Source organism: Tiliqua scincoides, chromosome 2 (assembly GCF_035046505.1).
Source record: "Tiliqua scincoides isolate rTilSci1 chromosome 2, rTilSci1.hap2, whole genome shotgun sequence".
NCBI classification, from domain to species: Eukaryota; Metazoa; Chordata; class Lepidosauria; order Squamata; family Scincidae; genus Tiliqua; species Tiliqua scincoides.
Window position 1 is genome coordinate 202,207,954 of NC_089822.1, and position 21,362 is coordinate 202,229,315.

The 21,362-nt window shown below is 47.1% G+C and overlaps 1 protein-coding gene across 4 annotated transcripts in view; it reads left to right on the forward strand.

The window, feature by feature from the left end:
- The first annotated feature begins 15,660 nt into the window (after positions 1 to 15,660).
- The window catches only part of DAG1 (dystroglycan 1), a 101,692-nt gene continuing 95,990 nt past the window's right edge, over positions 15,661 to 21,362 (forward strand). For 3 of the 4 annotated variants that reach the window (XM_066617189.1, XM_066617188.1, XM_066617191.1), the window contains exon 1: positions 15,806 to 15,915. The gene's annotated coding sequence lies outside the window, so the exon portion shown is untranslated. Of the gene's footprint in view, positions 15,779 to 15,805; positions 15,916 to 21,362 lie in introns of those variants that run through there. The other variant, XM_066617190.1, reaches the window with a different exon arrangement.

Below are 21,362 nucleotides of genomic sequence, written 5' to 3' on the forward strand. Positions count from 1 at the left end.
TCAGGCCATCAACAGGCTCCAGGATTTTGCCATTCTTTCCTATGCAATTGCAGGACCTCTTCACCTCTTCAGCCTCAGTGTTTTGGTGTGAGATGGCAGCGGTTCCAGACACCTCTGCTGCACCTCCCTTGATTCCTCAGTGCCAGTTCCAGAGTCCCTTGCTCTTCCTTTGGACTGCGGATATGACTTTCACCTCTTATGACACTCTTGTTCTTGACTCCCACTCCCAATGCTCACCTTGGATTACCTGATGCCCTAGCTTCATTGGTGTGGCTCCATCCAAGATGGAGAGCTCTAGCCCAAGGCCTGGCCCTGAAGAAAGCTATGAGGTCTTATCTCCCAAGTCCAGGGTGGGGGGGGGGTAGCTGACAGAAACCTACTGTTTAGCTTTCTCCTCTGTGCACATAGCTTGCTGCAGCCTGGGAAAGAAGTGACTGTTTACTCAGCTGTTGGCAGAGAAGAAGAGACTGTCTCTGTGAGGAAAGAATGTAGCAACAGGCGGTGGTGAGACACTGTCCCTTCTCCATGTGTGACTGCACTGCAGGCAAGTAGGACCCTTCTTAACTTATTCCTAGGGTTGCCAGCTTTTTTCCCAGGCAAGGTCCCAATGCCTTTAATAGCAGCATGCCTAGAGCAAACTGGAAATAATGCTGGTGCATTTCCATTCTGAGAAAAGTACTGTACGTTTTTGAATTGCCGTGTAACTGTTAAATACAGATGAGCTCTGCCAGGAAAACACATCCCTACCTATTACTTTCAGATAGGAGAAAAGGTCCCCAAAATCAGCTCCTCTCTCTTGCTACTGTATCTGCAACGACTGCCAGCGATAGCACCATTCCTTTTTGTGTATGTATGTGAGAAATATAGTCTCAGGCAGCTGAGCCAACCAGATCCAGGTTTCCCAGGCTTGGTCCTCACTCTCTGAAAAGTTCAAACAAACACGCTCCTTCATTCCTCACAATATTTACCAGGCTTTCTTGCTCTTGCTGCAATGGAATTAGCCTGACAATAATGAGTTTAATGCGTGGAGAATCCCAGAGTCAGCAGCAAAAAAGGGCAGAATTAAGCACATGGCATTCCTTGGGTCGTGGGCCTAGGACAGCAAGAGCCGAGCCTGTGCCTGCATGCACAGTAGGACAATGGCAGCATTGACTATGGGACATTTCAAGAATGTGCTTGAGATCCTCCTATTGCACCCACAGAGATAAACATACGCAGGACTGCACATAGATGCTTGTGCTCCAGCTCTTGGGTATGATGACCTCCTACCCACATCCTTTGCTGCAGGGACTCCTGCCAGCACCCAGTTCCATTCAGCTCTCCCCCTCATCTTTTCCTGTTGAAGCATTCTTTGCTTCAGAATCCCTACTTTCCTTCCCCATTTGCTGATTATAAACCTGGCAGCCATACCATCCGACATCATTATGGACATCTACAGTAAGTAAGGTTTTCCAGCCTTTGTTGAATCACTGAGTGATAATGCCTGAGAACTGACACAGAGGTAAGAGTGCTGTGCCCAATCAGGGCATACCCCCGAACTCAACATACCCAGGTCACTAAAGTGACTAAAGATTTCATCATGGCCTCTAAAAAAACTGTGTTTTATTTTTCCCAAAAGGATGGAACCATTGTGCTTTCCACCTCATTCCCTTACTGGTCCTTTCCTCACTATGCTGTGGTTGTTAGGATATTACTCTTGCCCTACAGGAAGTAGGGAAGCAATTGGTGAAGGACCAGGGTGTAAGGTATACTAGCTCTAGTCTATCCTGTCTTGGTAACTCATTGAATTTGAATATGAAGGCATCATTACGGGGCAGGAGTCTGGCAAACATACAAGCATGTTTGCTCATGTGTTTTGCATCAAGGATGTTAGCTATGTGCACAAAAAGAGAGCAGGAGTTGTCCAAGGCAGGCAATAGGGTTAGGAACACAGTGCCCCTGGATTATACGCACTGAACAGAGTTGCCAGAGACTTGCCTGTATTTTTGAATTATCTGAGGCAGCAAGACAATGGGTTGCTGTGCCATATCATATTCCTCGATGGTTACTTCACAGACTCATTTAATACTTTCCTTCAAATCCAATTCGTCCTAAGTCTTTCCCTTCACTTCTCTTCATCCCACCCTTCTGACCATTTTTCATTCTCTCTCATTCTGCCTTCTCTTCCTCAGTTTTCACCTGTATCCCTTTCCAGAAAAGTATCTTGGGTATGGCAAAAGGGCACGTGCCCTGGTGCCACTTGAAGGGGGTGCCACTGAGCAGTAGCTTCATGGCCTCTTGGCTTTCACTGACCCATTGCAAACCTCCAAGCACAGCATTGTGCTCAGGGGCCTGCAGCAGCTCGACAGAAGCCAAAAGTTGGCTGGGAAGCTGCTGGAAAAGGAAAGGGGGCAGCAATCACATTGCAAAGCCACCACCCTCCTCCAAACCAGGAAGTGATGTCATGGCCCCACATGATATCATGTGATGTGGCCTTGCCCCTAGATATGTCTCTGTTGCTTTCTTCCTATGGCCATTCTCTGCCCTTCTCTTTTCTAAAGCCCTCTATTTCCTCTGCCCCCCCTTTTTTTTGACCCACTGCTGCCTCAAGTCTCTATCTCCTCTAACTCTAGAGTCTATCCAGCTTACCTATAACAGCTCATTCCTAGGCAGATTACACAGAAGTTACTGCTGGTAAATTTGTTTAGGATTGTAGCCTATGACAATGATGACAGAAGGCTTCCCTGCTGCCACATTAAATAGCATGACAATTGGGGGGGGGGGGGGAAAAGAAAAAAAAAACAGTTTTCCATTAAAAACTATTAACACCTGCAAATTCATGATCTCCTTGTATGCCTTGTTGCAAATGAAATTAAAGATTCTTCTATTATAATTGATATAAAATTGTATGACTGTGGAGTACATTTTGGTTCTGGAAGCCATTTGAGAATTGCTAACTTGAAAGCATTGTGCCCAAAGGGTAAATAGCTAGCAGCCAAAATCTCAACAGCATATTTGACGATAAACAGACTTCAAAGCAAAGTACAGAAAGCATTCATGTACTCGGTGTTGGCCTTCTTGCCACACCTTCCTAACAAGCTGCACCACAGAGGCCTCTGTTACAGCTTCAGCATTCCCTACATTCCTTCTAGCCAAGTCAGTGTCAGTTTGCTCTACTCTCATCATCACCATGCTAATTTATATCTGGACACAGCTGCAAGACAGCTGTTTCTCAGATAAAGGCTGCCCTAACCTCCAGACAGCTAAGCTGGCATATCCAAGGACATATACAGCATGGCAGCTTGTACTCCAACAAAACAAATTTCTTGATGAGGAAAAGCAGCACCTTGACTTCCATCCGCTTGGCTTTCATCACTTTGCCCTTTCAACCGCTTTCAATTATAACCACATTTCAAATTTTGTCTACATGCTTTCCTTTTTTGTTTGATGCCATCCAACCTTCCACAACATTTGCCTATGTTCTTATGTTTATTTTTCTTTTATTTCTGTTTATTTAGGCATTGCATGCATTCACTTATGTTATATAGTTATGTACATTTTTAGCCTGCCAGAATAAATTTGCAAGCTAAATAAAGCTATGCTCTTAATCCGTTTTTGACTTTGATCCATGCTCTGGTCCCCAACCAGATGGAAGCACAAGGTATTGCAGTATGTACGGGGCATCTATAGGAAAGGGGTAGCTCAGGAATACAACATTATATACTGTAGTAGTATGGGGGCAACAGATTTACTTATTGAGAAGGTGGGTATGTAAAGGAATTGGGGACAAGAAGAATGAGGGCCCAATCCTATCCAACTTTCCAGCACTGGTGCAGTAAGGGAACAAATGTTCCCATACCTTGAGGAGGCCTCTGTGAATGCCTCCCCATCACAGGAAGCAGTGCATGCCCCACTGGCACAGCAGCATCAGCACTGGAAAATTGGATAGGATTTGGCCCGGCAGCCCAATCCTGAGCTGCCCAGGCTTAGCAGCACTGAGAAGGGCTGCCGCCAGATCCTGCACGCCCTGTATTACCATGGGAGGCGCCTCAGGCCCTCTAACTTTCGTCCCCTTCTCCCAGGTAAGGTAAGCAAGCCCGCAATGAGGCTACTCGCTTTACCACCAACCAAAATGTCCGGAAAGCAGCTGGTCCAGATGGAATTCCGGGATGGGTCCTTAAAGACTGCACTGCAGAGCTGACTGAAGTTTTTACAAATATTTTAAATTTATCTCTGTTACAGTGCTCTGTCCCTACTTGCTTGAAGACATCTATTATAGTGCCAGTTCCTAAGCAGACAGTAGTTGTTTCTCTCAATGATTATTGACCTGTGGCTCTAACTTCGGTAATTATGAAGTGTTTTGAGAGGCTGGTGTTGAAACATTTTAAGTCTGGTCTTCCACCCACCTTGGATCCTTGTCAATTTGCATACAGGAGTAATAGGCCGACTGATGATGCCATCTCTATTGTTTTACATACAGTCCTGTGTCATTTGGAACAACAGGGTACATATGTACGGCTGTTATTTTTGGATTATCGTTCTGCTTTTAACACCATTCTACCTAGCAGGCTGTTTTTTAAAATGACTAGTTTGGGCATACAGCAAGACATTTGTCTGTGGATAAAGGACTTTTTGACAAATAGGCCACAGTCAGTTAGGATGGGCTCTTATCATTCTTCCACTCTGATATTAAATACAGGAGCTCCCCAAGGCTGTGTGCTGAGCCCCTTCCTCTATTCCCTGTATACACATGATTGTACCCCATCACATAACACCAATGAAATTATAAAATTTGCAGATGATACTACAGTGGTGGGGTTTGTTAGCGGGAATGATGAGTGCTTATAGGAAGGAAGTACAGGAGTTGTTATTGTGGTGCAAAGAAAATAATCTCTCAACATCAAAAAAACTAAAGAACTTATAACTGACTTCTGGAAAAAGAGGAATGTACACACACCATTATACATAAATGGTGAGGAGGTGGAGAGGGTTGCTAGTTTCAAATTCCTAGGTATTTACATCACAGAGGACCTCTCATGGACTATTAACACCAGCATGTTGATAAAAAAGGCACAAAAGCGGTTATATTTTCTGAGGAAGCTTGGGAAGTTAAATTTGTCACAGTAGCTGCTTGTGTCTTACTATTGTTGCACCATTGAGAGTGTCCTAACCTATGATATCTTGGTGTGGTATGGAAATTGCTCTGCAGGGAACAAAAAAGCTCTGCAGAGAATTATTAAGATCGCGCAGCACATCATCAGCCTTCATCTACCAGCTTTGGAGGACATCTATACATCTCGTTATCTGCAGAAGTCACATAGTATTCTGAGAGACCCCTTCCATCCGGCTCATAAGTTCTTTGAAATGTTGCTTCCGGGTAGACGATACAGAACTATTAGAGCATGCACCACATGATTCCTGGACAGTTTTTATCCCACAGCCATAATTACGTTGAATAAGGTGATATAGTTGTTACCATGCTCCTGGGCATTATGGTCTGTTATACTGTTTTTATATTATGATGCATGTTGTATAGAATGTGTGGGTGAGTGTGTAGAGTGTGATTGTTGGAATTGTAGTATATATTTATGCTTATATCTCAAAGGTGCATAAATTTTGTTGTGCTGTAGCACAATGACAATAAAGTTACTACTACTACTACTACTACTAAAAGGTTGGCGGTAAGGTAAAGCACTTATATAGGGCGCAGAGCCCTACACGTATGCCTTGGATCCTGTGGAGCAAAGCTCCACAGACCCGCCTCCCTCCCTCCCACCAGCACGCCTCCAGCCCGCTCCCCTCCCCGCATCACACCTCCCCGTCACGCCTCCTCCCTGCCCCCGCCCCAGCACAGTCTACAGTCCGGGAGACTGCTGAGCCATGGAAGCTGGGCGACCGGCCCGCGCTAGCCCAGTACCGGCCAGCACTGGGCTAGCATGGACAGGAGCCTGGCAAATGTGCCTTACGGCATGTTTGCGACAGTGCTCGGTGGCATGGAGGCAGGATTGGGTTCTGAGTTGGCTAGGTTGGTGACTTGATCCTAAAAACATCCAAGTTGGATGCAACCTATTGCAATCACTCATAGGTAATCACAAAACTCTTCTAATGTTCTAAGAATATTTAAATTTAAAACAACATTCAAACATAAAACCAAAGCAAAGATACACAAAAAATAATAATGGGAGAATTGCATTTTAGCAACAGAATATTATTGACTGCATTCCTAATACTATTTCCAGATTTTCCCTGTAGTGTTGCTTGTTCCAGAACCCTAACTTTTTCTGCCAAAAAAATTAAAGTAACATAGACAAATCCTTCTACATTTCTCTTAGGGTTGTCAATTTTGTTACTGCCCCCTGCTCCTGCACCTTTAACAGCAGCTTAACCTGCAGGCATTAACAGGTGGTAACATTTCATCCCCATCTGGTAAAAAGCTTCTCCTATCCTAATTCCTGCATATAAAGTTCCTGTTAAAGGCAGAGCATGCCAGACCCTTTTTTAGGAACAGTTGACAGCTCTACAGAATGCATATGCAATGTCTTGCAGTAGATCACCAACAGCTCTATTTGCTGTTAAAATTTGGCACCAGTCTTTCCAGTCTCTGATACTAAGTAATTTTCAACAACCTTTCTGGAATGGGGTTACCTGAAATGAACTCTATATAAACCAATAATATATAAACTTTGCTTCTGCACATTTGGTTAGCTCTATAGAATTGTGTTCTTTGCTAATATGTTCAAAATAGCATCAATCTTTAAAACACACACACACACACACACAAAACCAGCTTTTTTGGTTTGTTTAACTTTACACAACAGCAATCACAATAAAACAAGAAATGTCACACTTGCAGCACAATCCTAACCCCACTGAGCCGGTGCAAGTTCCTTGTGCCGGTCCTAAGTGTTGTGAATCTGCTGTAAGATTAATTTTTTTTAAACCCATGTAAAAAATGCAACAGTTTATATCTAAGATAAATACCACATACATACATACGTATAATGTGAAAACGAACTTAATTTTTAATCTGTCAAATTTTGGGGGGTGCATGTGTTTAGGCTTGCCTCAGGTGCAAAATAGCTTGGCACTGGCCTAGGTGGGAAGAGAAGAAGGAGTAGGGTTATTAACAAGTTGTAAGTAAATTAACAAGGAAGTAAGTAGCAAGTTGTAATAACAAGTACTGTAGCAGTAAATACTTCTGATAATGCATGTCATGAATATGTACAGTTTAGGCCTAGGTTAGCATGTGAAGCCTGAACCAAACCAAGTCAGTAACGGAGAAGTGGCTAGCAGTTCCTAGCTGCCAGAATGTGAGTAAACAATCAAAAAGATTGTTGTCTCTCCTTTGCTGGCCAGAAAGAACAGGCCACAAGAATTACAACCCATTGGAATGTTTAACACCTCAGTAGACTGAGGGGCGCCGGAAAGTAATGCAGTCATGGATCTCCAGTTCGGAGGGGTAAGAACTAGGAGGGCTAGCAACCAGACCCACTCCTGTATGAAGTCACCTCAGTACTATTAGCATAAGAAGTATACTAATGAGTGCCCCAAGGGGTGTGGCCGCTTCTTCTTGGACAGAGTTTTTGGGTGCAACATCCTGCAGGCTGTGAGCTCCATTGTCCACTATGGGCATCTGGCCTCACAGGTAGCCTGGAGCTAAGAGATCTGCAAGAGTAACTGACCCAGGTGAGAGATAGGTATTAATAGAGATAGCCAGCCATATGTTTCCAAGATGTTTATGCCTCTAGCATTCGCTGCCTTATGTAACCTTATGTACTTAATAAACTAAAATCTCTTTTACCAAGTTGTTTCATTGTCTGTTGGGGACAAAGGTTCAGAAGTTCAGCAAGCTACCAAGTGCTCATTGAGGTCTAGTAACTTGAGGACTGAAGCTTTAATTGGAGAAAGAGCTCAGTGCCTGCAAGGGTTAGAGTTAAGCCTAGAGGGTCTAAGTGTCCCTAGACTGAGGCACTAGCACATACAGGGTGGTGGCAGTACTACTGGACGGGGGGGCGGCCTTGAGGGCTTTAGGGTTTGAGAACCAAGAACTCTGAGCACCCCAAACCCCCCTAAGTTTGCAACAATGCAGCTTCACTATAGTACTGTATTGCTCTTTTGCTTGGGTTGATTGACAGCTACAGCAGCCAACCAGAGTAGTGTATTCTGGCCAAGTTTTCCTGCCTTTTTTATTTATCTCTGTTTCAGACAGTGCTTGGTTTTCCAGTTGTTGGAGGAACAGTATTGCATCTGTACTGTGTAAGAAACAGAGCAAAACAATAATTTTGGTAAAAGTTACAGGAAGTAATCATGAAAAGGAGCCAGGTACAGTGGTAGAATGCCTGTTTTGTATTCAGAAAGTCCCAGTTCCAGTCCCTAGCAACTCCAGGTACTATTGGAAATGACCCATTGGTAGTGCTGGGTTGTGCCCAGTGCTTTTTTTGTAAAAGAAAAGGTGCAGGAACTCACAACTTGTTAATCTTTTATTTATTTATTTATTTATTTATTTATTTATTTATTTATAACCATTTTTTATTGGAGAAATAAAATCTTTTTTATGTGCTTCCCCCCTAAAGATGAACTTACTTCTGAGTAGACATGCATAGGATTGGGCTGTCAATCTCCACATCCCCTTCCCCCTAGCTACTTTTTCTACACATGGGGAAAAATACTGTACAGGTGCACTTGTAGCTTGTAGTGTGGCACTACTTCGAGGAGAGGAAGCAGTGAATGGATTCCGAAAAATGGCTTACATGAGTTCCATGTAGTAAAATTACTCTAAGCAACTGTGGGAGTAAGAACAAAAAAGGAATTCTTACACAAGAGGGGTCCATAGGTGCACATAGAAACAGCTACGTTTGCAAACAATATGGCTTAATTCAGGTATCAGAATACTCTGTGTCTTTGGAAGGTGCTTGGCATGCAATTGTATGTTCTCTGCTGCCCTGAGCATTGCTGGAGAGGAGCTGCAAACGCTGGCTGGCGGAGGGCATGCTTGTGGGGGAAGGACGAGGAGGATCTCTGGCAAGGCTGGACAGCACATTGTACACACGTAGAATCCCTTTTCACCTGCCCTTAGCATGTGAAAATGGGTGCAGATATATATCTCTGCCAGGATTAAGAGCCCAATCCTAGGTATGTCTACTCTGAAGTAAGTCTCGTTCTAGTCAATGGAGCTTACTCCCAGGAAAGTCCCTAGGATTGCAGCCTAAGAGCCCAATCCTATGCATGTCTACTCAGAAGTCCACTTTAGTGAATGGGGCTTACTGTGGATAGGATGGCAGCCTCAGGGCCCAATCCTGTGCCTGTCTCTTCAGAAGTCAGTCCCATTAGAGTCAATGGGGCTTCATCCCAGGAAAGTGTGGAGAGGACTGCAGCCTCAGAGCCCCTCCTGTGCCTGTCTCCTCAGAAGTCAGTCCCAGTAGAGGCAGTGGGCTCACTCCCAGGAAGGTGTGGAGAGGACTGCAGCCTCAGAGCCCTTCCTCTGCCTGTCTACTCAGGCTGCAAGGCTATGACACTTTCCCGGGAGTAAGCCCCATTGAACACAATGGAACTTACTTCTGAGTAGACATGCATAGGCTTGGGCTCTCAGGCTGCAAGGCTATGTAACCTTTCTCAGGAGCAAGCCCCATTGAGCACAATGAGACTTACTTCTGAGTAGACACGCCTAGGCTCGTGCTGCAGATTGGCATGGGGGCTGCAGATTGGCATGGGGGCTGCACCAGCCAGCTTCCTTCCCCTCCTCCTCCGCCAAGCCAGTACCTGGGCGTTCCACCCACCCAGCGAATGCCTCTATTTTGCTCCCCCCGCTGGAATGCCTCCGAAGGGGAGGGGCCCCTGCAAAAAGGTGCCGGAACTCCGTCCCCCGCGTTCCATTAGAAAAAAAGCCCTGGTTGTGCCTATATCCAACAAGGACCCACCTGAATAGGCTGATCCCTGTAGCAGAGCAGCTTCCACCGTTCAGTGCTGTGGGAGCTTAGTGCAGAGCCCTTCCTCCAACCAGGGTGGGCAGTACCATGGATGAACAAATGGTTTGATTTGGTATAATGCAAGTTCATATCTGAGATGTTTTTCTTTAAGGATGTTGTTGGCAACCTTCAGTCTCATTCCCTCATGATGAGTGACCAGCTAATCTCAGATTGTACATACCCATCATGGCTGTGATGAAGTTTTACACACACATACATTTTCAGCATTACAGTTTTTATATCCAGCTTGGGCTGTGGAGTTTATTTAGATTTATATCTCACCTTTCCAGAACTAAAGGCAGCTAACAAATTCACATTCAACAAAACACCATAAAATACATAATAAAACACAAGAAGTAATAACATTCCAAAGCATCAGTGCATACCCCCAAAATCTCCAAAGGCACACAAAGCAGAATGTAAATTAATAATGATAGTTGGCAACCTTCAGTCTCGAAAGACTATGGTATCGCGCTCTGAAAGGTGGTTCTGGAACAGCGTCTAGTGTGGCTGAAAAGGCCGATTCGGGAGTGACAATCCCTTCCACACTGGGAGCAAGTGCAGTCTGTCCCTGGTCTGTCTCCCTGGCTATGGGCCTTCCTTCTTTGCCTCTTTGCCTCAGACTGCTGGCCAAGTGTCTCTTCAAACTGGGAAAGGCCATGCTGCACAGCCTGCCTCCAAGCGGGCTGCTCAGAGGCCAGGGTTTCCCACTTGTTGAGGTCCACTCCTAAGGCCTTCAGATCCCTCTTGCAGATGTCCTTGTATCGCAGCTGTGGTCTACCTGTAGGGCGCTTTCCTTGCACGAGTTCTCCATAGAGGAGATCCTTTGGGATCAGGCTATCATCCATTCTCACGACATGACCAAGCCAACGCAGGTGTCTCTGTTTCAGCAGTGCATACATGCTAGGGATTCCAGCACGTTCTTTAAGATAGAGAAAGTTAAAAGGATAATAAACCAAATCTTGGTTATGGAATTCTGATTTGTATGGCTTTAATTCTGCTTTGGCCATCTCATTTTAGATGCTTGCTTTTTGTAGTGTATATTATTAATTTACTTACTTATTAATTTACTATAATTAATTATTTTTTAATTAATTATAATTAATTATAGGATATAATCCTATAATTAATTATAGGATCCCCGTAAAAGAGCCATTGTTCATCCTCGGCGATTTCAACGCTAGAGTTGGTGCTGATAACAGTTCGTGGCCCACTTGCTTAGGTCAGTTCGGCAATGGGAAGATGAACGAAAATGGCCAACGCCTACTAGAGTTTTGCTGTCATCACGGTCTCTGTGTCAGCAACACGTTCTTCAACACGAAGCCCCAACATAGAGTCTCTTGGAGACACCCAAGATCAAACCACTGGCACCAGCTCGACCTGATTCTCACCAGACGCTCCAGCCTTCCCAGCATCAAGATCACACGCAGCTATCAGGGTGCTGCCTGTGACACCGACCACTCGCTGGTGTGCAGCAGAGTGAAACTGCAAACAAAGCGACTGTATCACATGAAAAGGGAAGGAAGACTTCGCATTGATACGAGCAAGACCCGGGATCAGAGAAAAGTGGAGGAATTTGCACGAGCGCTTGAGGAATCTCTTCCAGGCCCGGTCAATGCAAGCGCATCCAACAGATGGGAACATTTCAAGAATGCCGTTTACAACACCGCCTTGTCCATATTTGGCAAGAAGACCAACAAGACAGCAGACTGGTTTGAAGCCCACTCTGAGGAGTTGACACCAGTCATTGAGGAAAAGAGGAGAGCTCAAGCAGCATAAAAGGCCTGTCCCAGTGAGCGCAACCTGCAGGTCCTCCGAGGTGCTCGCAGCAAAGTCCAGCAGACTGCCAGGAGATGTGCTAACGACTACTGGCTCGAGCTCTGTTCCGAGATACAGATAGCAGCTGACACGGGCAACATCAAGGGGATGTATGATGGTATCAAGCAGGCCCTAGGTCCAACACAGAAGAAAATTGCCCCTCTGAAGTCTGCAACAGGCGAGGTCATCCAGGATCGGGCGCAGCAAATGGAACGCTGGGTGCAGCACTACTCTGAGCTATATTCCAGAGAAAATGTAGTCACCGAAGAAGCACTGAACAACATTGAGTGCCTGCCTGTGCTGGAGGAGCTTGACAGTGAACCAACCCTAGAAGAACTTCACGTGGCCCTGGACTCCCTTGCCTTTGGCAAGGCACCTGGAAAAGACAGCATCCCTGCTGAAGTCCTAAAGTGCTGCAAAGAGATCATCATCACTGAGCTGCATGAAATCCTCTGTCTCTGCTGGAGAGAAGGTGGAGTACCTCAAGACATGAGGGATGCAAACATCATCACGCTGTACAAGAACAAAGGCGACAGGGGTGACTGCAACAACTACCATGGCATCTCTCTCCTTAGCGTTGTAGGAAAGTTGTTTGCCCGAGTTGCACTAAAGAGGCTCCAGGTACTTGCAGAGAGCGTTTATCCAGAATCACAGTGTGGATTCCGAGCCAACAGGTCCACCACTGATATGGTATTCTCCCTTAGACAACTGCAGGAGAAATGCAGGGAACAACAACAGCCACTCTTTATAGCCTTCATAGATCTCACGAAGGCTTTCGACCTGGTCAGCAGGGATGGCCTCTTCAAGATTCTCCCCAAGATTGGATGTCCACCCAGGCTCCTCAGCATCATCAGATCCTTCCACAAGGACATGAAGGGCACTGTTGTCTTTGATGGCTCCACATCACACCCCTTTGACATCCGAAGTGGCGTGAAGCAGGGCTGTGTTCTTGCACCAACCTTGTTTGGGATCTTCTTCGCTGTCCTGCCGAAGCAGGCCTTTGGAACTACAAAAGAAGGCATCTATCTCCGGACCAGATCAGATGGAAAGCTCTTCAACCTCTCCAGACTGAGAGCAAAGTCCAAAGTCCAGCTGAAATGTCTGCGTGACTTCCTCTTTGCCGACGATGCAGCTATCACTACCCACTCTGCCAAAGATCTCCAGCAGCTCATGGAACGTTTTAGCAAGGCCTGCCAAGATTTTGGACTGACAATCAGCCTGAAGAAAACACAGTTCATGGTTCAGGATGTGGACTTACCTCCCTGCATTACAATCTCTGCGCATGAACTGGAGGTTGTCCATGACTTTGTGTACCTTGGCTCAACGATCTCCGACACTCTTTCTCTCGATACCGAGCTAAACAAACGCATCGGTAAAGCAGCTACCACGTTTTCCAGACTCACAAAGAGAGTCTGGTCCAACAAGAAGCTGACGGAACATACCAAGATCCAGGTCTACAGAGCTTTCGTCCTGAGTACACTTCTGTACTGCAGCGAGTCATGGACTCTTCACTCACAACAGGAGAGGAAACTGAATGCTTTCCACATGCGCTGCCTCCGACGTATTCTCAGCATCACCTGGCAGGACAAAGTTTCAAACAACACAGTCCTGGAACGTGCTGGAATCCCTAGCATGTATGCACTACTGAAACAGAGACGCCTGCATTGGCTCGGTCATGTCGTGAGAATGGATGATGGCCGGATCCCAAAGGATCTCCTCTATGGAGAACTCGTGCAAGGAAAGCGCCCTACAGGTAGACCACAGCTGCGATACAAGGACATCTGCAAGAGGGATCTGAAGGCCTTAGGAGTGGACCTCAACAAGTGGGAAACCCTGGCCTCTGAGCGGCCCGCTTGGAGGCAGGCTGTGCAGCATGGCCTTTCCCAGTTTGAAGAGACACTTTGCCAACAGTCTGAGGCTAAGAGGCAAAGAAGGAAGGCCCATAGCCAGGGAGACAGGCCAGGGACAGACTGCACTTGCTCCCAGTGTGGAAGGGATTGTCACTCCCGAATCGGCCTTTTCAGCCACACTAGACGCTGTTCCAGAACCACCTTTCAGAGCGCGATACCATAGTCTTTCGAGACTGAAGGTTGCCAACTATCATTATTAATTTACATTCTGCTTTGTGTGCCTTTGGAGATTTTGGGGGTATGCACTGATGCTTTGGAATGTTATTACTTCTTGTGTTTTATTATGTATTTTATGGTGTTTTGTTGAATGTGAATTTGTTAGCTGCCTTTAGTTCTGGAAAGGTGAGATATAAATCTAAATAAACTCCACAGCCCAAGCTGGATATAAACACTGTAATGCTGAAAATGTATGTGTGTGTAAAACTTCATCACAGCCATGATGGGTATGTACAATCTGAGATTAGCTGGTCACTCATCATGAGGGAATTTTTTTCTGTCATCGGAATTGGCCATGGATGGCAGTTTTTTCGTCTGCCACAGACTGGTGAGGGAGGGAAGGTGTGTAGGTTTCATGTTTTAAAAATTGGTAACTTGTGTTTAATAATATGGCCCAAGGTAAACCCAAGCTGCAGTCCGATGTCTTAACTGGGGCATTACGAGGGTAAATAGAATGCCAGATGCAGGGGAGTGCCAGCGAGATACAAGTGCCTTGTTGTCTTGTACGCTCCCTTATGCATCTGGTGGGCCGCTGTGAGATGCATAGATGTGAGATGGTTAGCCGGAAAAAGTTTGGGAACCACTGGTCTAGGTTGACTGTGAATGAGAGGAAACTCCATTTTGAAACACTGTCCTTACACTTCCTGCCACCCAGTACCTTGCCTTGTTTCTCTGACATTTTCCAACGTAACCTGTTCCTCTGTTACAGAATTCCTTCCCTCTTAGACTTGCCTAGTTCAAAGTCAAGCACTTTTTTATAGAAGTGATGAAAGAAACGATGCGTTTTGAGGTTTGTCTTCAAATTTCAGAGTTAAGTTGGCAACAGACTTGAAATTCTAGTGTTCGGTGAAATATTGTTTTGAATTACCTTTACTCTCCCTGAGACTTCAGGACAGGTTCCACTATTGAAATAAACATATGGCCATCCCATATACGAGGCTTCAGTAATCTTAATGCAATCAACCTATTTAAGATGTGTTTTTAAAAAAAATTTTTGGACTATTTATTGCTTCGATCACTACCTTGTTTTGAACTTTCCCCTATACTGTTTGTGTTTTGGATGCAGGTGCAAGCATTTATTTCACAGCATGGGCCACTGCACTCTCCTCACCACTGAATAATCACAAACTGCACATACAGAGCAGGAGTGGAGGCCTATGCCTCCTAAATGAATCCATGCTCCAACACTGTTCATTTCACAAGAGAAGGCTGGATGACAGGTTGCCGGATTTGAAGCCTGAGAGCCCATGCCTTAGAAGTAAGTCAATGGGGCTGACTCCCAAGTAAGTGTGCATAGGATTGGAGCCTTAGAGCCCATCCTGTGCCTGTCTACTCAGAAGTAAGTCTCATCATAGTCAGTGGGGCTTACTCCCAAGTACGTTTGCCTGGTATTGGAGCCTAAGAATCACACCCTGCTCCTTTCCTTGGTCTTTGTCAGTGGCTTTGGGCGGGTCTGCAGGTGGGGCAAGGCACGCTGCCGAAGCCTTTCCACGCCCACAAGAATGTTCATGAGTGGCCAATGAGGAGAGCCGGACGCGGAGTTCGCGACCTTCCGGCCAATAGGAAGTGTGATGAGGGGAGCGGTCTAGATTCCTTCTTGCGCGCGCGGGGGAGGCCATGAAAGGCCAGGCCTTGTGGGTGGAGCCCCGGGGGAACGCACAGCCGTTTCAGCGGACTGGAGAGAGGCGTGGCTTTTCTGTGGAGGGGGCGTGTCCTGCGGCTGGGTGGGCGGAGCCTGGATGTTTCGCTGGGGCTGCCGCGAGCCAAGCGGGCAGACGCTGCCAAGCTGCGCTGTGCTGCGGCTCGGCCCGGCCCGGGAAGGTGTTGTGATTGGCTGCGGCGCGCTCGTGCCGGCGGTTGCTAGGCTCCTGTGCGCCGCCCCTCCCCCAGGTACGTGTCGCGCGCCGTCGCGCTTGCTCGGTCGGTCACTGTGCCGGCGGCGAGTCCCGGGAGGGAGCGGCCTCCTCGCGGGCCGGACTTCGCAGGGGCGGGCGGGCGAGGGAACGACCGAGCGCGCGCCGCAGTAGGTAAGCCCTGGCGCCAGAGAGGCTCGGTGGCGGCGGCGGGTAGCGGTGGGGCCCTGCCGGGGCCCTCCTAGGCCAGGGAGCAGCCCTGAGGCCTCCCCGGCGCTCGGGGCGGCGCCGGCCCCTTGACGGCTGTGGAGCTCCGTGGCTCCCGCCCCCCGACACCCTCTTGCCCGCCGTCCCTCTAGCTCTGCGTCCCCCGGCTCCCCGTTCCCCCCGCGCCCGTCACAGAGAGCGGGCGCCTCACCTTGGGCCTGGGCCGGTGCCCATCCCTCTCTCCCTGGCGGGGCGGGTGGCGGTGAGGCAGGCGCTGGGGGCGAGGGGCCGGGGCGTGCTCGCATGCAGGTGGAGTGCTGTACAGGCTCAGCAGGTGCAGTTGGCGGTCCTGGCGCTTGGAGCACTGGACGAGGCGGTGCGGTGCGCGGGTAGGGTCTGAGGCGGTGGGTTGCCTGCCGTTGAAGGGCCCGCGAAGCGCTGGCCTGCAGGACCTGGTGGCTTCAGGATGGCCGTGATGCGTCTCGGGAGCAGGGAAGCGCTCTGTCGGCGGCGTGTGAAGGAAGCCCGCATCTCTGTAGGCAGCTGTTGAGCCGCTTGCCCTCATTGGGGGAGCGTAGCAGGCGCCCTCTCAAAATTCCCTGCATTTCCTGCCGTGCTGGACTGGGAGCCCAATCCTATGAATGTCTACTCAGAAGTAAGTCCCATTATAGTCAGTGGGGCTTACTCCCAGGAAAGTGTGGATGGGATTGCAGCCTCAGTCAGCACAGTCCTATGCGTGTCTACTCAGAAGTAAGACCTTTTCTGTCCGCTAGGTTTACTCTCAGGAAAGTTAGTCCCAAGAAAGATGCAGGGAAGGACACCAGGGCACAGGTTGTGTCTTGTTGTCTTGTGTGCTCCTTGAGAAATTTGGTGGGCCACTGTGAGATACTAGATGGGCCTTTGCCCTGATCCAGTGGGGCTATTCCTGTGTTCTTATATTCTTATAAGTGTGTATAGGATTGCAGCCTGTGTGTTGTGCTTGCTGGATTTACAAGAACAAGATACCTTGGGTGGTGATGGTGAGAGAAACTAGTTTTCAGTAGTTCCATATTCATATTAGCGGGACTTTCCATTGAATCTCTGATGTAGTAGAACTTCACTAACACCATTGTATGATGCTGCTCTTTACATGGGAGGCAGTTTTCAAGGCCTCCTGTGCTCAGAAGAAGGTGGTAACTGACAGAATTTATTGAGGCGGTGGTCTTATGACTATTTTGATACTGCTTGTCCACAGACTTCCAAAGGGGGTTTATTGTATAGCTAAAAAATAGTCTCCTGTTCCAAAAGGGTTCACAATTTTAAAAGGTGCAGAAGAAAGGCCAGCAAATAACTGCTAGAAAAGATGTGGTGTTGGGTTAAATATGGACAGTTGCTCTCTCCCTGCCAAAGCTTTTTAAAAGTTCTTATTTGCACAGCTAGCAGGGGTTACTAGTAAACATGGCTTTTTTAAAATAAAGCTTTAGACCATTCAGGAAGTGTTACACTCTTCAGATCCTTTATAATAGCTTTATAAGTTAGAACACTTAACTGTAATTCCTTCATTGGTATTGTGTTCTGCCCTATTTAGCGTGCATCTGTAATTAATATCTAAGAACATAAGAACAGCCCCACTGGATCAGGCCATAGGCCCATCTAGTCCAGCTTCCTATATCTCACAGCGGCCCACCAAATGCCCCAGGGAACACACCTGATAACAAGAGACATGCATCCTGGTGCCCTCCCTTGCATCTGACATAGCCCATTTCTAAAATCAGGAGATTGCACATACACATCATGGCTTGTAACCCGTAATGGGTTTTTCCTCCAGAAACTTGTCCAATTCCCCTTTAAAGGCATCCAGGCCAGATGCCGTCACCACATCCTGTGGCAAGGAGTTCCATAGACCAACCACACGCTGAGTAAAGAAATATTTTCTTCTGTCTGTCCTAACCCTCCCAACACTCAATTTTAGTGGATGTCCCCTGGTTCTGGTGTTATGGGGGAGTGTAAAGAGCGTCTCTCTATCCATTTTATCCTTCCCATGCATAATTTTGTATGTCTCAATCATGTCCCCCCTCAGGCGCCCCTTTTCTAGGCTGAAGAGGCCCAAACGCCTTAGCCTTTCCCCATAAGGAAGGTGCCCCAGCCCAGTAATCATCTTAGTTGCCCTCTTGCACCTTTTCCATTTCCACTATGTCCTTTTTGAGATGTGGCGACCAGAACTGGACACAATACTAAGGTGTGGCCTTGCCATTGATTTGTACAACGGCATTATAACGGTTTCTGGTCTGGAGGACGATAACTATAACCCCAGTATTACATCATTCCTCAGGCCTGGTAATTTAACCCATAGAGATTTTATGGAGTTGGACCCACCTTCAATCTCTACTTTGCTGGATTCTATCCCTTCCTTAACATAAACGGCCACCCCACCTCCAACATGCCCCTCCCTGTCCCTCCTGTAGAGTTTAGAGCCCGGGATTGCGGTATCCCACTGATTCTCCGCATTCCACCAGGGTTCTGTTATGCCCACTACATCAATGTTTTCCCTTGTCACCAGACATTCCACTTCTCCCATCTTTGCTCAGAGACTTCAGGCATTTGCATAAAAGCATTTGTACATGGAATGCCCCAGGATGGGCTGCTTATTAGCTCCTTTATCCCTGAATTCTCTCATTGTGCCAAACCGTCTTATCACATCCCATCACGCTACCATTCCCAATTTCTTCTCCTACTCTGCCTTTGCCTTGTCGTTCTCTAACCTCCCTATCCTCGTCCCATAAGGATGAGGAGTCCCGAACCAGATACCCCTTGGCTCCTGTTGTCTTTCCCCCAGGGATCAATTTAAAAGCTGCTCTGCCACCTTTTGAATGTTATGCGCCAGCAGTCTGGTTCCATTCTGGTTCAAGTGAAGCCCGTCCCTCTTCTACAGGCTCCGCTTGTCCCAAAACGTTACCCAGTGCCTAACGAATCCAAACCCCTCCTCCCTACACCACCGTCTCATCCACGCATTGAGACCCTGATCTCCGCCTGCCTAGCTGGCCCTGCACGTGGAACAGGTAGCACTTCCGAGAACGCTACCTTTGAGGTCCTGGCTTTCAGCTTCCTACCTAAAAGCCTAAATTTGGCCTCCAGGACCTCCCGGCTACACTTGCCCACGTTGTTGGTGCCAACATGCACCACAACCGCTACCTCCTCTCCAGCACTGTCTACCAGCCTGTCTAGATGAGAAGTGATGTCCGCAACCTTTGCACCAGGTCGGCAAGTCGCCATGCGGTCCTCACATCTGTCGCAAACCCCCCTCTCTTTCTAATAATTGAATCCCCCACTACAAGAAGCCCCCAACCCCCCTCCTGCAGAGGACGGGCCTGTCCCCTGGAGAAGGGGTGCCCCCTAGGGGATTGTTTCCCTCCTCTCCAGCATGACGTCCTCCAGCCCCGAGACTTCCCACCCGGGCAACTGAGGAGCTGCACACCTGAGGTTGGGATGAAGCCTGATCATCCCTGTAAGTCTCCCCATGGTCCTTCTTTGCCTGCCTCTGCTTCTCCAGGTCAGCCACCAAGGCTTCAAGGGAGCGGACGCGTTCCCTGAGTCCCTGGAGCTCCTTGCACCGAGGCATATAGTCATACACATTACACTTGATGCAAAACACTGGATAGCCCCCACCATGCTGCTGGCTGTCTGACTGCATAGCTTCTCTAGCTAGAAGTCCTAGATAACTGCTAGGTAAAAAGTATTGCTTCCCTCTAGACACATATGTGGTGGTGTTGCTTTAGTGTATGTGTTTTGGAGAGCTAGGTCTGCAGGAATAATTAACCCAGCACAAGTTGAATGCAGATTTGTTTTTTAAAAAAATCACTTTATTGCTAGACATTCTGTTGACTTGTAAAACGATGCTTTGCAATCATTATTCTTGTTGTAGGTAACTGGCATAAACAGTAATTGTTGATTGTTCCAGCACAAGCAAAATGAGCACTGCATCCCACAAGCTTAATTCGGAAAAGGCATTCAGTATAACTTCCTAAAATACTTGGTGTACTTTCAAAGCAACGTGTAAGGGCGTGTTCAGACAATAGCGTCCCTGGTTTGATGTTGTAGTGCACAATTAGGAGTGCAGATCTACCACTAGAAAAGACAGGTACTTCTTCCTTACACAGTCCACATTTTTTCTACAATAATTCTTGACAGTTGTGTGGACTGGTCAGGGGTGAATCCTGTGTTGGGAGGGTCATGAGCTCTATCTTAACTCCAGAACCCAAGTTAACCAGGCAAGTAGGGCTGGGCTCCTGGTTGAACTTTGGGCTCCATACCCAAGTTTGCTGGTTGGGTAGACCTGGGCTCCTGCCTAGACTTGGAGCCCAGATCTACCTGCCAGGTAGGCATGGGCTCCCATTCCAATTCTGCCCTTTGGAGCCACCTCTTCCAGGTGGGTAGACCTGGGCTCTTGATTGTGCTTGGGCTGCTCCCCTATCCAAGTGGGCACCCTTCTGTGCTGGCATGATAGATTGGGGGGCACACACCCTTGGACCCCCCCTTGGATCTGTCCCTGGGATGAGTGGAGGGCTAATGTGCACTAAAGTACCCTGTTTCTATGCACTACAGGAAGTGATGAATTTTGTCTGATCCTTTAAACAGGGCACATCCATTTGGTACTGCTTATGGATTGGAGTCTTGAGGAAGTCATTCCACCATAAATTGAACTGTGTTTGAGTGACAGTGTACAATCCTCAAATTGTGAGTTTGGTAAGAATATTGACAACAGTGTAGGAGATTTATGAACACCATACAGTAATTCAAGTAATATACGTAGTAATTCAGGTAATATAGAGGGAAGAAGTGCCATTAAAAATGTTTACGTAGCTTGACGAGTTTGGGGAAGGTGTAGTGAGTTAGAGGATTTCTAGATGTCATAACACAGTTGTAGCTCTGCCATTCATCTAACCATAACATTGAACTGTGTTCTTGTTAGTGAGTTTAATTCCTGTCTTAAATGCACATTGGTGTAAGAAAGTTGCATGATGGATTATATTGAACTTAGCTTCTTTTTTGAGAACCCAAACTGGACCTCTCTCTAAAATTCTTATAGAATGTCAGTGTGCTACAGTGTTTCAAAACATTTGAACTTGAAAAGTAGGCCCTTTGAGAGCAGCATGGCTTCCTCCAGTCATCTTTTGCTCTACTAATACTTCACATTTGGGGGGGGGGGTTTACACTGTAAATAACTTGTACAGCAATTCATGTGTCACTGGCTGCTTTTTTAGGTAGAAAGATGGCACAGGACTCATAAGGTGTTTTTCTCTTGAAGATTCATTTCTTCATATTCTAGGCCAGTGGTTCTCAAACTGTTAGCACCAGGATCCACTTTTTAGAATGAGAATCTGTTTGGACCCACTGGTAGTGATATTATGACTGGAAGTTACATAATCAAGCAGGAA